We start from the raw sequence: 15,398 nt of genomic DNA, 5'->3' as shown, positions 1-15,398 counted from the left end.
CCTCTGGTTTTGACTATAAAAATTATTAGAATAAGACAAAGAAGATATTTATAATATTCTCTGTGTCTTTTACTTATCATTTTTATAGTCAACACTCTGGAGTAAACTGAAGTAAGAGAGGAGGGAGACGGCCTCACCTGACCACATGTCACTGATGTTTCTTTATATAAAGTGATGCAGATCTGTGATGATATATAAAAAGATGCAGATCTGTGAAGATATATAGAGATGCAGAGCTGTGATAATATATAAAGAGATGCTTAATAGATGTTATTTACAGGGGACTAGAGATAACATGGAATCCCTATGGGTTGAAATCACAAGTGGGGGCATTGAAGCAAAAACACTAGTTATTGGCACGTGCTACAAACAACCGGATATTAGCATACATGAGGAGGAACAACTCTTGCAGTAAATTGAAAAAGCTGCGGGAATGGGGGACATCCTAGTGATAGTAACTCGAGGACCCAACTAGAGGTAATTATATTCTGGACCTACTGTAGTTATTACCAATAATGTGGACATTATATCAAACATTACAGTTGGGGAGTCCTTGGGAAACAGTGATCACTATATGATCACATTCGACATCAGTTTCAAGAAACATAGCTAAAAGGGATCAACCAAAACATTAAACTTTAGAAAAACTAACTTCAATATGCTGAGACAGGCACTAAACGACATTGAATGGGAAGTTTTGTTTCATGGTAAGGACACATCTGAAATGTGGGATGCTTTAAAAGGGTTGCTTGATAGCAATATTCACAAATTCATTCCAATGGACAGTAAACACAGGAGTACTAAACACAGACCAATGTGTCTTAATAACGAGGTCAAAAAGAAATGGCTAAAAACAGGCGTGCTTTCAAAACATTTAAATCTATTGGAGAGGAGGAGTCATTCCAGTATTACAAGGAATGCAATAAAAGACGCAAAAAGTAATAAGAGCAGTTAAAAAGCAAAAAAGCAAATCGCTATAGAGTAAAGCCAATCCTAAAAAGTTTTATGAATACAAAAACAGTTAAAGGTTAAAAAAGGAGAACATATGCCCATTAAAAGATGAACTGGGAGCCTTAATAAACGATGACAAAATAAAAGTTGATATACTGAACAACTTTTTTTCATCACTATTCACCAGAGACGATCAGACGGTGACAGTAGTGCATAACGACAGTGAAGGTAATGATTCTTGGCTAGATGCTAGTTTAAGTGAGGAAGTAGTCCTGGAGAGACTAAGCAACATAAAGATTAATAAAGCATCAGGCCCAGATGGTTTTCACCCAAGGGTTATTATAGAGCTTAGGGCACAGCTAGCAAGACCCTTATACTTGATTTTCTATAGTTCAATTAGATCAGTTATGGTACTGAGGGATTGGCGTATAGCTGAGGTAGTGACATTATTTAAAAAGGGATCTAAATATCATCCTGCGAGCTATAGACCAGTTAGTATAACCTCTATAGTGTGTAAAATATTGGAAGGAATTTTGCAGGATAGCATAGAGGATTATCTGCCTAATACTACATTTATTAGCACGAGTCAGCATGGGTTTGTGAGGGACAGATCATGTCAAACTAACTTAATTAGCTTCTACGAGGAAGTCAGTGATAATCTTGATCAGCGAAAAGCAGTGGATGTGGTCTATTTAGATACTGCAAAAGCCTTTAGTACAGTGCATCACAGGAGACTGATCATCAAATTAAGGGAACTTGGCCTAGGAAATACTATTTGTACATGGATAGGTAATTGGCTGGATAACAGGGTACAACGAGTAGTGGTTAATGGGATGTTCTCCAGCTGGGCACTAGTAGTCAGCGGAATACCACAAGGGTCCATACTTGCCCCGCTACTGTTTAATATATTTATTAATGATCTGGGAATAGGCCTGGGAAGCACAGTGTCAATCTTTGCAGATGATATCAAACTGTGTAAGGTAATTCATTTAAAAATAGATGTGGATTCTCTACAGAATGACTTATTTAAACTTAAAACCTGGGCGTCTAAATGGAGAATGAGGTTCAATATTGCAAAATGCAAAGTTATGCATTTTGGGATTAAAAACAAACTTGCATCCTACTCATTTAATGGGGAAAATATAGGGTAACAGTAGTGGAAAAAGTTTTGGGGGTGCTCATAGATAATAGGCTTAATAACAGTACACAATGTCAAATTGCAGCAAAGAAGGCAAGTAAAGTCCTTGAACAGAAAGAAGTTAATAGAGGCGCTCATATATCCATATGTACTGTATCTCAGATACAACAGCCAAGGAGTCCGATTCATAAATTAAAATATACTTTATTAAAACTAAGCTCTTTCTTGTTTTTTGCTATATATATTAGACTCTTTAAATAATCAAATAAAGAAGATATTAGCGCTTATTGGTCACAAATGCAAGGGTGTGTCACAATTAAATCACAATTTATTAAAGGAATATAGATTTAGGCATGTTTTCTAAAAAATTAAATGCAATGAGTGAGACCTGCCTGCTAGTGTTTACTCCCTCACCTTTTGGAACTATTGGACCTGGACCAAGCCCCCGTTGGACATTCCTACTGGATTTACAAGGACATTCCTATTTCACCGTGGAAAGTCATTATCCACCACCCGCCGAGGAACAGCTCTTTTGCGGACGCAGATTCGCCTAATTACCTCGAGAGACGTTGGTGGTAACTATAAACCCACGATTAGGACACTGAACCTTAATAACCAAGGGGACTCTCATAGGAACAGGTCCATTCTCTGATAAGTTTTTGAATAGGATGATACAACAATGGGAGTTACACTATCTACTTTTTCTCAGTGTTTTTATGTGGTATTAACCACTATTGTGCATTGCATTTAATTTTTTAGAATTTTTTTTAGAAAACATGCCTAAATCTATATTCCTTTAATAAATTGTGATTAAATTGTGACGCACCCTTGCATTTGTGACCAATAAGCGCTAATATCTTCTTTATTTGTTTACATTGTTAGGGGTCTGACCAACCCCTGTATATATATAGCTGCTGTGGGGAACCTCGCATCAAGCGCCTGGGAGTAGTAATACCTTAGGGTATTTCTTTTTCTTTAAATAATCAGCTTTCTTGTATAAATATACAACAATAATATAATAAAAATGCAACACAATTTAATTATTCAGGAATATATGCCAGAACAATTTAAAATTAGAGATGCGCACCGGAAATTTTTCGGGTTTTGTGTTTTGGTTTTGGATTCGGTTCCGCGGCCGTGTTTTGGATTCGGACGCGTTTTGACGAAACCTCCCGGAAATTTTTTTGTCGGATTCGGGTGTGTTTTGGATTCGGGTGTTTTTTTACAAAAACCCTCAAAAACAGCTTAAATCATAGAATTTGGGGGTCATTTTGATCCCATAGTATTATTAACCTCAATAACCATAATTTACACTCATTTTCAGTCTATTCTGAACACCTCACACCTCACAATAATATTTTTAGTCCTAAAATTTGCACCGAGGTCGCTGGATGGTTAAGCCAAGCGACACAAGTGGCCGACACAAACACCTGGCCCATCTAGGAGTGGCACTGCAGTGTCAGGCAGGATGGCACTTCAAAAAAATAGTCCCCAAACAGCACATGATGCAAAGAAAAAAAGAGGCGCACCAAGGTCGCTGTGTGACTAGGCTAAGCGACACAAGTGGCCGACACAAACACCTGGCCCATCTAGGAGTGGCACTGCAGTGTCAGACAGGATGGCACTTCAGAAAAATAGTCCCCAAACAGCACTTGATGCAAAGAACAAAAGAGGCGCACCAAGGTCGCTGTGTGACTATGCTAAGCGACACAAGTGGCCGACACAAACACCTGGCCCATCTAGGAGTGGCACTGCAGTGTCAGACAGGATGGCACTTCAAAAAAATAGTCCCCAAACAGCACATGATGCAAAGAAAAAAAGAGGCGCACCAAGGTCGCTGTGTGACTAAGCTAAGCGACACAAGTGGCCGACACAAACACCTGGCCCATCTAGGAGTGGCACTGCAGTGTCAGACAGGATGGCACTTAAAAAAATAGTCCCCAAACAGCACATGATGCAAAGAAAAATGAAAGAAAAAAGAGGTGCAAGATGGAATTGTCCTTGGGCCCTCCCACCCACCCTTATGTTGTACAAACAGGACATGCACACTTTAACGAACCCATCATTTCAGCGACAGGGTCTGCCACACGACTGTGACTGAAATGACTGGTTGGTTTGGGCCCCCACCAAAAAAGAAGCAATCAATCTCTCCTTGCACAAACTGGCTCTATAAGGCAAGATGTCCACCTCATCATCATCCTCCGATTCATCACCCCTTTCACTGTGTACATCCCCCTCCTCACAGATTATTAATTCGTCCCCACTGGAATCCACCATCTCAGATCCCTGTGTACTTTCTGGAGGCAATTGCTGGTGAATGTCTCCACGGAGGATTATAATTGATTATAATTAATTTTGATGAACATCATCTTCTCCACATTTTCTGGAAGTAACCTCGTACGCCGATTGCTGACAAGGTGAGCGGCTGCACTAAACACTCTTTCGGAGTACACACTGGAGGGAGGGCAACTTAGGTAGAATAAAGCCAGTTTGTGCAAGGGCCTCCAAATTGCCTCTTTTTCTGCCAGTATACGTACGGACTGTCTGACGTGCCTACTTGGATGCGGTCACTCATATAATCCTCCACCATTCTTTCAATGGTGACAGAATCATATGCAGTGACAGTAGACGACATGTCAGTAATCGTTGGCAGGTCCTTCAGTCCGGACCAGATGTCAGCACTCGCTCCAGACTGCTCTGCATCACCGCCAGCAGGTGGGCTCGGAATTCTTAGCCTTTTCCTCGCACCCCCAGTTGCGGGAGAATGTGAAGGAGGAGCTGTTGACGGGTCACGTTCCGCTTGACTTGACAATTTTCTCACCAGCAGGTCTTTGAACCTCTGCAGACTTGTGTCTGCTGGAAAGAGAGATACAACGTAGGTTTTAAATCTAGGATCGAGCACGGTGGCCAAAATGTAGTTCTCTGATTTCAACAGATTGACCACCCGTGAATCCTGGTTAAGCGAATTAAGGGCTCCATCCACAAGTCCCACATGCCTAGCGGAATCCCTCTGTTTTAGCTCCTCCTTCAATGTCTCCAGCTTCTTCTGCAAAAGCCTGATGAGGGGAATGACCTGACTCAGGCTGGCAGTGTCTGAACTGACTTCACGTGTGGCAAGTTCAAAGGGTTGCAGAACCTTGCACAACGTTGAAATCATTCTCCACTGTGCTTGAGTCAGGTGCATTCCTCCTCCTTTGCCTATATCGTGGGCAGATGTATAGGCTTGAATGGCCTTTTGCTGCTCCTCCATCCTCTGAAGCATATAGAGAGTTGAATTCCACCTCGTTACCACCTCTTGCTTCAGATGATGGCAGGGCAGGTTCAGGACTGTTTGCTGGTGCTCCAGTCTTCGGCACGCGGTGGCTGAATGCCGAAAGTGGCCCGCAATTCTTTGGGCCACCGACAGCATCTCTTGCACGCCCCTGTCGTTTTTTAAATAATTCTGCACCACCAAATTCAATGTATGTGCAAAACATGGGACGTGCTGGAATTTGCCCAGATGTAATGCACGCACAATATTGGTGGCGTTGTCCGATGTCACAAATCCCCAGGAGAGTCCAATTGGGGTAAGCCATTCTGCGATGATGTTCCTCAGTTTCCGTAAGAGGTTGTCAGCTGTGTGCCTCTTATGGAAAGCGGTGATACAAAGCGTAGCCTAGGAACGAGTTGGCGTTTGCGAGATGCTGCTACTGGTGCCACCGCTGCTGTTCTTGCTGCGGGAGGCAATACATCTACCCAGTGGGCTGTCACAGTCATATAGTCCTGAGTCTGCCCTGCTCCACTTGTCCACATGTCCGTGGTTAAGTGGACATTGGGTACAACTGCAGTTTTTAGGACACTGGTGACTCTTTTTCTGACGTCTGTGCACATTTTCGGTATCGCCTGCCTAGAGAAATGGAACCTAGATGGTATTTGGTACCGGGGACACAGTACCTCAATCAAGTCTCTAGTTGCCTGTGAATTAACGGTGGATACCGGACACACGTTTCTCACCACCCAGGCTGACAAGACCTGAGTTATCCGCTTTGCAGCAGGATGACTGCTGTGATATTTCATCTTCCTCGCAAAGGACTGTTGGACAGTCAATTGCTTACTGGAAGTAGTACAAGTGGTCTTCCGACTTCCCCTCTGGGATGACGATCGACTCCCAGCAGCAACAACAGCAGCGCCAGCAGCAGTAGGCGTTACACTCAAGGATGCATTGGAGGAATCCCAGGCAGGAGAGGACTCGTCAGACTTGCCAGTGACATGGCCTGCAGGACTACTGGCTTTCCTGTGTAAGGTGGAAATTGACACTGAGGGAGTTGGTGGTGTGGTGTGCAGGAGCTTGGTTACAAGAGGAAGGGATTTAGTGGTCAGTGGACTGCTTCCGCTGTCATCCAAAGTTTTTGAACTTGTCACTGACTTCTGATGAATGCGGTCCAGGTGACGTATAAGGGAGGATGTTCCTAGGTGGTTAACGTCCTTACCCCTACTTATTACAGCTTGACAAAGGCAACACACGGCTTGACACCTGTTGTCCGCATTTGTGTTGAAATAATTCCACACCGAAGAGGTGATTTTTTTTGTATTTTGACCAGGCATGTCAATGGCCATATTCGTCCCACGGACAACAGGTGTCTCCCCGAGTGCCTGACTTAAACAAACCACCTCAGCATCAGAATCCTCCTTGTCAATTTCCTCCCCAGCACCAGCAACACCCATATCCTCATCCTGGTGTACTTCAACAGTGACATCTTCAATTTGACTATCAGGAACTGGACTGCGGGTGCTCCTTCCAGCACTTGCAGGGGGCGTGCAAATGGTGGAAGGCGCAAGCTCTTCCCGTCCAGTGTTGGGACGGTCAGGCATCGCAACCAACACAATTGGACTCTCCTTGGGGATTTGTGATTTAGAAGAACGCACAGTTCTTTGCTGTGCTTTTGCCAGCTTAAGTCTTTTCATTTTTCTAGCGAGAGAATGAGTGCTTCCATCCTCATGTGAATCTGAACCACTAGCCATGAACATAGGCCAGGGCCTCAGCCGTTCCTTGCCACTCCGTGTTGTAAATGGCATATTGGCAAGTTTACGCTTCTCATCAGACGCTTTCAATTTTGATTTTTGGGTCATTTTACTGAACTTTTGTTTTTTGGATTTTATATGCTCTCTACTATGACATTGGGCATCGGCCTTGGCAGACGACGTTGATGGCATTTCATCGTCTCGGCCATGACTAGTGGCAGCAGCTTCAGCACGAGGTGGAAGTGGATCTTGATCTTTCCCTATTTTAACCTCCACATTTTTGTTCTCCATTTTTTAATGTGTGGAATTATATGCTAGTATCAATAGCAATGGCCTACTACTATATATACTGCGCACAACTGAAATGCACCACAGGTATGGATGGATAGTATACTTGATGACACAGAGGTAGGTAGAGCAGTGGCCTTCCGTACCGTACTGCTATATATACTAGTGGTCACTGTCAGCAAACTGCAAAACTAAAATGCACCACAGGTATAGAATCTAGATGGATAGTATACTTGACAACACAGAGGTAAGTAGAGCAGTGGCCTTCCGTACCGTACTGCTATATATACTGGTGGTCACTGTCAGCAAACTGCAAAACTAAAATGCACCACAGGTATAGAATCTAGATGGATAGTATACTTGACGACACAGAGGTAGGTAGAGCAGTGGCCTTCCGTACCGTACTGCTATATATACTGGTGGTCACTGTCAGCAAAACTCTGCACTGTACTCCTCCTATATAATACTGCTGGTCCCCAGTCCCCACAATAAAGCAGTGTGAGCACAGATATATGCAGCACACTGAGCACAGATATGGAGCGTTTTTCAGGCAGAGAACGGATAAAACTGGTGGTCACTGATCAGCAAAACTCCGCACTGTACTCCTCCTATATAATACAGCTGCTCCCCAGTCCCCACAATTAAGCAATAAGCACAAATATTTGCTGCAACATTAATAAACGGAGAGGACGCCAGCCACGTCCTCTCCCTAACATTTCCAATGCACGAGTGAAAATGGCGGCGATGCGCGGCTCCTTATAGAATACGAATCTCACGGGAATCCGACCGCGGGATGATGATGTTCGGGCGCGCTCGGGTTAACTGAGCCATACGGGAGAATCCGAGTATGCCTCGGACCCGTGTAAAATGGGTGAAGTTCGGGGGGGTTCGGTTTCCGAGGAACCGAACCCGCTCATCATTATTTAAAATTAGCTAAAAACCAAGTCCATATATCAGAATAATGTTCAATAACAATAGGACTATTGAGCCATGCCGGGCGTCCCCAGAATTTTGATTTAATTGGCTTTGTTAGCTACTAATAGTAAATGATGATACAATTGTTGCTGGTCGCTATCATAAGTAGCTTATAATTACCAAGTTCAGGTGGATGCCGACATGAAGCTGCAGAAGAATAGGCTGTTTATTCTAGTGTTTGTAGGGCCGTAATTGAGCTTGATATAAAGTTCCCCACAGGTGTAGACGACTATATCCTGCAGACAGACAACCCGAGAGTTCAGCGCCGCTGATTAAACAATATAGGACTGCTGTCAGATTTTTAAAGCCGCTGAGCACACCAGTATGGAACAGGTCCTGCAATGGATAAATGGATTATAATCCTGGGTGCCGGTCAGCGGGGAGCTAGCTCTCCGTCTCCCCGTGTATACCTGGAGCTGTCTGTGTGGTGTACGGGATGCTTACACAGGTACGGATCAGATTCTCACCGTCAAATGTACAAGCTGGAGGGGGAATTTGCCTCCCGTCTCCCATGCGATGCTTGAAGGTGGCTTGAGCGGTGTCTGAGAAGGTCCACCTGAACCTGTTAGCAGTGTTATGGGGGGAGTTCTGACGCGTTTCGTCACGGCAACACGTGACTTTTTAAAGTCCTTGCGCGCATAAAACGGGGTATTGAGACAAGGGACGAGGATGTAATCCTGCCGCTGTACAAATCATTGTACGTCCGCACCTGTAATATTGTGTTAAATTTTGGGCACCATATTATAAAAAAGATATCTGGGAACTCGAAAGAGTTCAAAGGCGAGCTACTAAACTAATTAAAGGGTTAGAGACACTGGCGTACGAGGAAAGGCTTACTAGCTTAAATATGTATACACTAGAAAAAAGGCGTCTAAGAGGAGACATTAATATCTTCAAATATGTAAACATAGGCGTGCGCAGCACATTTTATTAGGGGGTGCACCGTCAGAGGGGTGTGTCTAGCACCGCCTTTTGGGCGTGTCTAGCACATCTATTGACGGTCAACACAATATAAATATCTACCCTTGTACCAATCCTAATAATGCAGATACATTGTCAGATGTTGTTGTGTGCACCAAACAAACACCCCTGATGGCACTCACTGCAATTACACTGCTCCTCCTCAGCCTGGTCTGGCTCCCCCTCTCTTTCCCCTGCAAGCTGCAGCATCTTACTTACAAGTCAGTCACTCACTGACACTGACAGTCGCAGACTAGTACTGCTGCTGCTGCTGGAAAAACGAGTGACGCTGGCCAGTATTGAATTTGTCTTCCTAAGAGGAACGCTGGCTGCATGCTGATCCTCATCAGTGGCTGGCATTGGCATAGCATAGAAGGAGAGAGGTGGGCATGTGGCGGGTGTGGCAGGTGGGTGTGCGAGCAGCATGATGTAATCACATCACATCATGCTGTTTTTGTACATGGAGGTGGAGTCGGGAGTTTGTGTCACCCTGGATTAACCCAGGCATCCGGTCAGTAATGCAGTCCTGACAGGGTGCAGCGCAGAGGGAGCAGTAATCAGCCTGCTCGGCGATCGCTGCATCAGGCATGTGAGATCGGGGTGCCGGACATTAGGGGGTGCCTGTGCGCACCAGGCACCCCCCCTGCGCACACCTATGTATGTAAAGGGTCATTACAAGGAGTTAGCAGGGGAGTTGTTTATTAATAGAACTCTGTATAGGACACGCAGGCACTCGCTGAGGCTAGAGGAGAGAAAATTTTGTACACAACATAGGAAAGGGTTCTTCAGTGCCGTAAATAGCTATGGGCCAGCGGTGCCTGGCACACAGCGCAAAAGCACTGAGAGCGCAGGACTGCCAGCAGAACCTGCAGGGCCGCGACCACTGCCGCTAGCTGTATTGCTGCCCGCGGTAAGCTTCAGTACACTTGGCCAGGCAGGCAGTCACTGGTGTGGATGAGGATCACGGGGATGTCTCCCTTTTTATCCCGTGCCGGCCGCAAACCAAGAATCTCTGCCCTGCCTCCATAGCACAGCACACGCTGGACAGGAAGGAGCTCTACAAACTGGAGAGGAAAGCTGCTACAGGGGGAGAAAGGTGCCGACCACCGCCACTACTGTTAAAAGAGGGGCGGCGGGGATGCAACTGATTGCTGCCGCTGTGCTGTGGGGAGAAGAGTGGGACACAGTCACCACGCCACCACTCTCCTGGAAGGAAGGAGGAAAAAACAATGCTGATGTGTGTAGTGCGGTCAGGTGAAGGGAGACTACCGCTGCTGCAAGGCTGGCGATGGCTGCTGTATGTCTGCGCGGGACGAGGGGAGATGTGCCATTGGTGCTGTGTGAGTGGAGCTGGGGTGTCGGACGCAGGCTGCTGTGTGGAGCAGTGGAGAGGGGGGTTTGAATTGCAGCTGTTGTGTCTATTGGGGGTGCGTGTGTGTGTGTGGTATTTCTCTGGTCGCAGATACTGTATACTAACAAGGGGAGTGGGGCAGTGTAGTATGGCTGCTGTGTGTGGTGGTGGGGGATACTTACTGTGTGGTGGGGTGGGGTGCTCCCTGTATTGCCCCCTATTCCTCTTAGCCTCTAAAAATATATAAAATTTTTTAGTAATTTGTTTATTCACATCATGCTGCACAACCTGATGAAAAGGCTGTACTGACCTCGAAACGTCGTATTTGCACTATGCTGTACATTTGAATACATTCTGTTCATTCAAGTCCGTGGAGTGCCGTCCGTGTTTTCTTCCACAGAGGCCTTATTCAGGACCCAGGGAGGATTAGTTTTTTTTTATATATACAATATATATATATATATATATATATGTATATAAAATATATTGTGCTCTGTTGCACACTCTCTCCCTGGCACCCTCTCTCTCTCTCTTCTCTCTCACGTTCCCTCTTTTTCCATACAAATCCTCTTTCTTGCATTGACACCCTCTCTCTCTCTCCCGACACAGTCTCTCTCTCCCTCTCTCTCATTATGTGTAAAAGGGGACTCTAGCTGCAGTACTGTGTAAAAGGGTACTCCACCTGCCATAATGTGTAAAAGTGGACTCTACCTGTTGTTATGTGTTTAAATCGGAGCGCTGCCTGCTGTACTGTGTAAAAGGGAGCTCTGCCTGCCGTAATGTGTAAAAGGGTGCTCTGCTTGCCGCACTGTGTAAAAGGGAGCTCTGCCTGCTGTTCTGTGGAAAAAGGAAGCTCTGCCTGCCGTAATGTGTAAAAGGGAGCTCTGCCTGCCGTAATGTGTAAAAGGGAGCTCTGTGGCCACGCCCCTTCCCCATAAACCCATGCCTCTATATTTTTGTTGCGCGCCTGCGGTGTGCACTAGCTCTTTTCTATATATGGTGGTGGGGGAAGGGGGGGGCGCCGATGCTGGTTCTTGCATACAGCTCTAAAATGTCTAGTTACGGCACTGGGGTTCTTCACTGTAAGGGCAATAAGGATTTGGAACTCCTTGCCGGAGAAGGTAATAATGGCGGACTCTGTAAATGCATTTAAAAATGGATTAGACAGCTTTCCTGATGAAAAAAGTATCCATTTAATATATTGACATTAAGTATCTGGGAGCGGTACGAAATATAGTTGTCAACTGGTATGAAAATATTACTTCAGCTGGTGCTTTATAATGTGCACAGCTTAATACAGTAAAGGTTGAACCCGATGGGCATTTTGCCTCTTTTCAACCTCATTAACTATGTTACTATGTTATTATGCAGAGCTGTGAGGATATATAAAGAGATGCAGAGCTGTGATAATATATATAGATGCAGAGCTGTGATGATATATAAAGAGATGCAGAGCTGTGATAATATATAAAGAGATGCAGAGCTGTGATAATATATAGAGATGCAGAGCTGTGATGATATATAAAGAGATGCAGAGCTGTGATAATATGTAAAGAGATGCAGAGCTGTGATAATAGGATTTTGGTACCTACCGGTAAATCCTTTTCTCATAGTCCGTAGAGGATGCTGGGGTCCACAAGTGGTCAGGATCTCTAGAAGGCCGCAGGTTCGGGATTCAGGACTGGGTCCTGCTAACAACAGATGCGAGCCTCCGAGGCTGGGGAGCAGTCACTCAAGGAGTAACCTTCCAAGGACGGTGGTCAAGCCTGGATGCCGGCCTGCCCATCAACATCCTGGAACTAAGAGCCGTCTACAATGGTCTTCTTCAGGCGACCCCTCTTCTGAGAAATCGGGCCATCCAAGTGCAGTCGGACAACGTAACAACAGTGGCTTACATAAACCGACAGGGCGGGACGAAGAGCAGAGCGGCAATGTCAGAGGTGACAAGAATACTCCTCTGGACAGAAAAACACACGTTAGCGCTGTCAGCTATCTTCATTCCGGGAGTAGACAACTGAGAAGCAGACTTCCTCAGCAGACACAATCACCATCCAGGAGGGTGGGGACTCCATCCGGAGGTTTTCAAGGAAATAACAGATCTTTGGGGATTGCCCCAAACAGACATGATTTCCTCTCGTCTCAACAAGAAGCTTCTGCGTTATTGTTCCAGGTCAAGGGACCCACAGGCAGTGGCAGTGAACACCCTGGTGTCTCCGTGGGTGTTCCAGTCAGTGTACGTGTTTCCACCACTCCCACTCATCCCAAGGATCCTAAAGCTCATAAGGAGAACAAGGGTTCAAGCGATCCTCATTGCCCCAGATTGGTCAAGAAGGGCTTGGTATGCGGACCTTCTGCATCTATTGCAAGAAGAAACAAGGCCTCTTCCTCTTCGGGAGGACCTGCTGCAGCAGGGGCCATTCGCTTATCAAGACTTACCGCAGCTACGTTTGACGGCATGGAAGTTGAGCGCCTGATTCTTGCTCGGAAAGGTATTCCGAAGAAAGTTATTCCTACCCTCATACAGGCTAGGAAAGGAGTAACGTCAAAACATTACCATCGTATCCCAAGAAGTTTCCTGTGGTGGAATTTCAACTGGGACGTATTTTCTTTCAGAAGCAATTGCCTGTCCTCCCTGAGGTTCAGACCTTTTTGAAGGGAGTTCTGCATATCCAACCTTCCTTTGTACCGCCTACGGCACCATGGGACCTTAACGTGGTGTTGCAGTTCCTCCAGTCGGATTGGTCTGAGCCTCTACAGGAGGTGGAGCTCAAATTTCTTACATGGAAGGCGGTCACTTTGTTGGCCTTAGCTTCTGCTAGACGTGTCTCCGAGCTAGGGGCTTTATCCTGTAAAAGCCCTTACTTGATCTTCCACGAAGATAGAGCTGAGCTCCGGACTCGTCAGCAGTTTCTTCCGATGGTTGTGTCGGCATTACATATCAACCAACCTATTGTGGTGCCAGTGGCTACTGACTCCTCAATTACTTCAAAGTCCTTGGATGTCGTGAGGGCTCTGAAGATATATGTGACGAGACCTTCTCGTCACAGGAAGTCGGACTCTCTGCTTGTCCTATATGATCCCAAGAAAATTGGGTGTCCTGCTTCTATGCAGACTATTTCTAGCTGGATTAGGTTCCCTATCCAGCACGCTTATTCTACGGCAGGACTGCCGTGTCCAAAATCTGTTAAGGCCCACTCTACTCATAAGGTGGGGTCTTCTTGGGCGGTCGCCCGGGGTGTCTCGGCAGTGCAACTTTGCCAAGCTGCATCGAACATGTTTGCAAAGTTTTACAAGTCCGATACTTTGGCCTCTGATGATCTGAAGTTCAGTCAATCAGTTCTGCAGGAGCCTCCGCGCTCTCCCTCCCGTTCTGGGAGCTTTGGTACATCCCCATGGTACTAATGTGGACCCCAGCATCCTCTAGGACGTAAGAGAAAATAGGATTTGGTACCTACCGGTAAATAATTTTCTCGTAGTCCGTAGAGGATGCTGGGCGCCCGCCCAGTGCTTCGTTTTCCTGCAATTGTTGTTGGATTCAGTTCAACTTCATTTTAGTTGCATACTGCATTGTTACTTGGTAAGTAATGTTTCAGCTGTTGCTGAGTAGTTCAAGCTAGTTGTCTTGATGTGCCTTGTATGTGTGAGCTGGTATGAATCTCACCACTATCTGTGTTAAGTCCTTCTCTCGAAGTATGTCGTCTCCTCGGGCACAGTTTGTAGACCGAGTCTGGTAGGAGGGGCACAGTGGGAGGAGCCAGCTTACACTCTTAAAGTGCCAATGGCTCCTGGTGGACCCGTCTGTACCCCATGGTACTAATATGGACCCCAGCATCCTCTACAGACTACGAGAAAAGAATTTACCGGTAGGTAATTAAAATCCTATTTTTTTTCCCCATGTTACAAGTCGTAAAGACATTTTTTGCTTTATTTGTCTTTCTGCATTGGTTATATTAAGCTATAATAACAATATTCTAAATCTTAGGCTCTAAACATTCCAGATTTTAGGTTCTTAACTGGAGGATTGTGTGAGCAACACTATTTATCCGTGTCCTGATAAAAGTTTTGATTAAACACAGATTCAACCTATTACATTTTAATAAGCTTTTACAACTCTGCAGAAAAGGTATGCTTTGACTAAAATAGTAGATTTTATAGCTAATTTATGCAATTAACAGATCTGAAAAGGAAACCGCTTTATGATTACAAATCAATTATTATTCCTGCATTTTATTATTTCTATTTTTTTTAAGGAAAATAAAAAAGCCTATGTGAAAAATAAAAACATATGCAAATTGATTTCCTCTGAAAACACCAGATTTCTATACAGGTTGAGTATCCCTTATCCAAAATGCTTGGGACCAGAGGTATTTTGGATATCGGATTTTTCCGTATTTTGGAATAATTGCATACCATAATGAGATATCATGGTGATGGGACCCAAGTCTAAGCACAGAATGCATTTATGTTACATATACACCTTATGCACACAGCCTGAAGGTCATTTTAGCCAATATTTTTTGTAACTTTGTGCATTGAACAAAGTGTATCTACATTCACACAATTCATTTATGTTTCATATACACCTTATACACACAGCCTGAAGGTCATTTAATACAATTTTTTTTAATAACTTTGTGTATTAAACAAAGTTTGTGTACATTGAGCCATCAAAAAACAAAGGTTTCACTATCTCACTCTCACTCAAAAAAGTCCGTATTTCGGAATATTCCGTAT

Source organism: Pseudophryne corroboree, chromosome 11 (genome assembly GCF_028390025.1).
Source record: "Pseudophryne corroboree isolate aPseCor3 chromosome 11, aPseCor3.hap2, whole genome shotgun sequence".
Lineage (NCBI taxonomy): Eukaryota > Metazoa > Chordata > Amphibia > Anura > Myobatrachidae > Pseudophryne > Pseudophryne corroboree.
Note: the sequence above shows the minus strand (reverse complement) of the source record.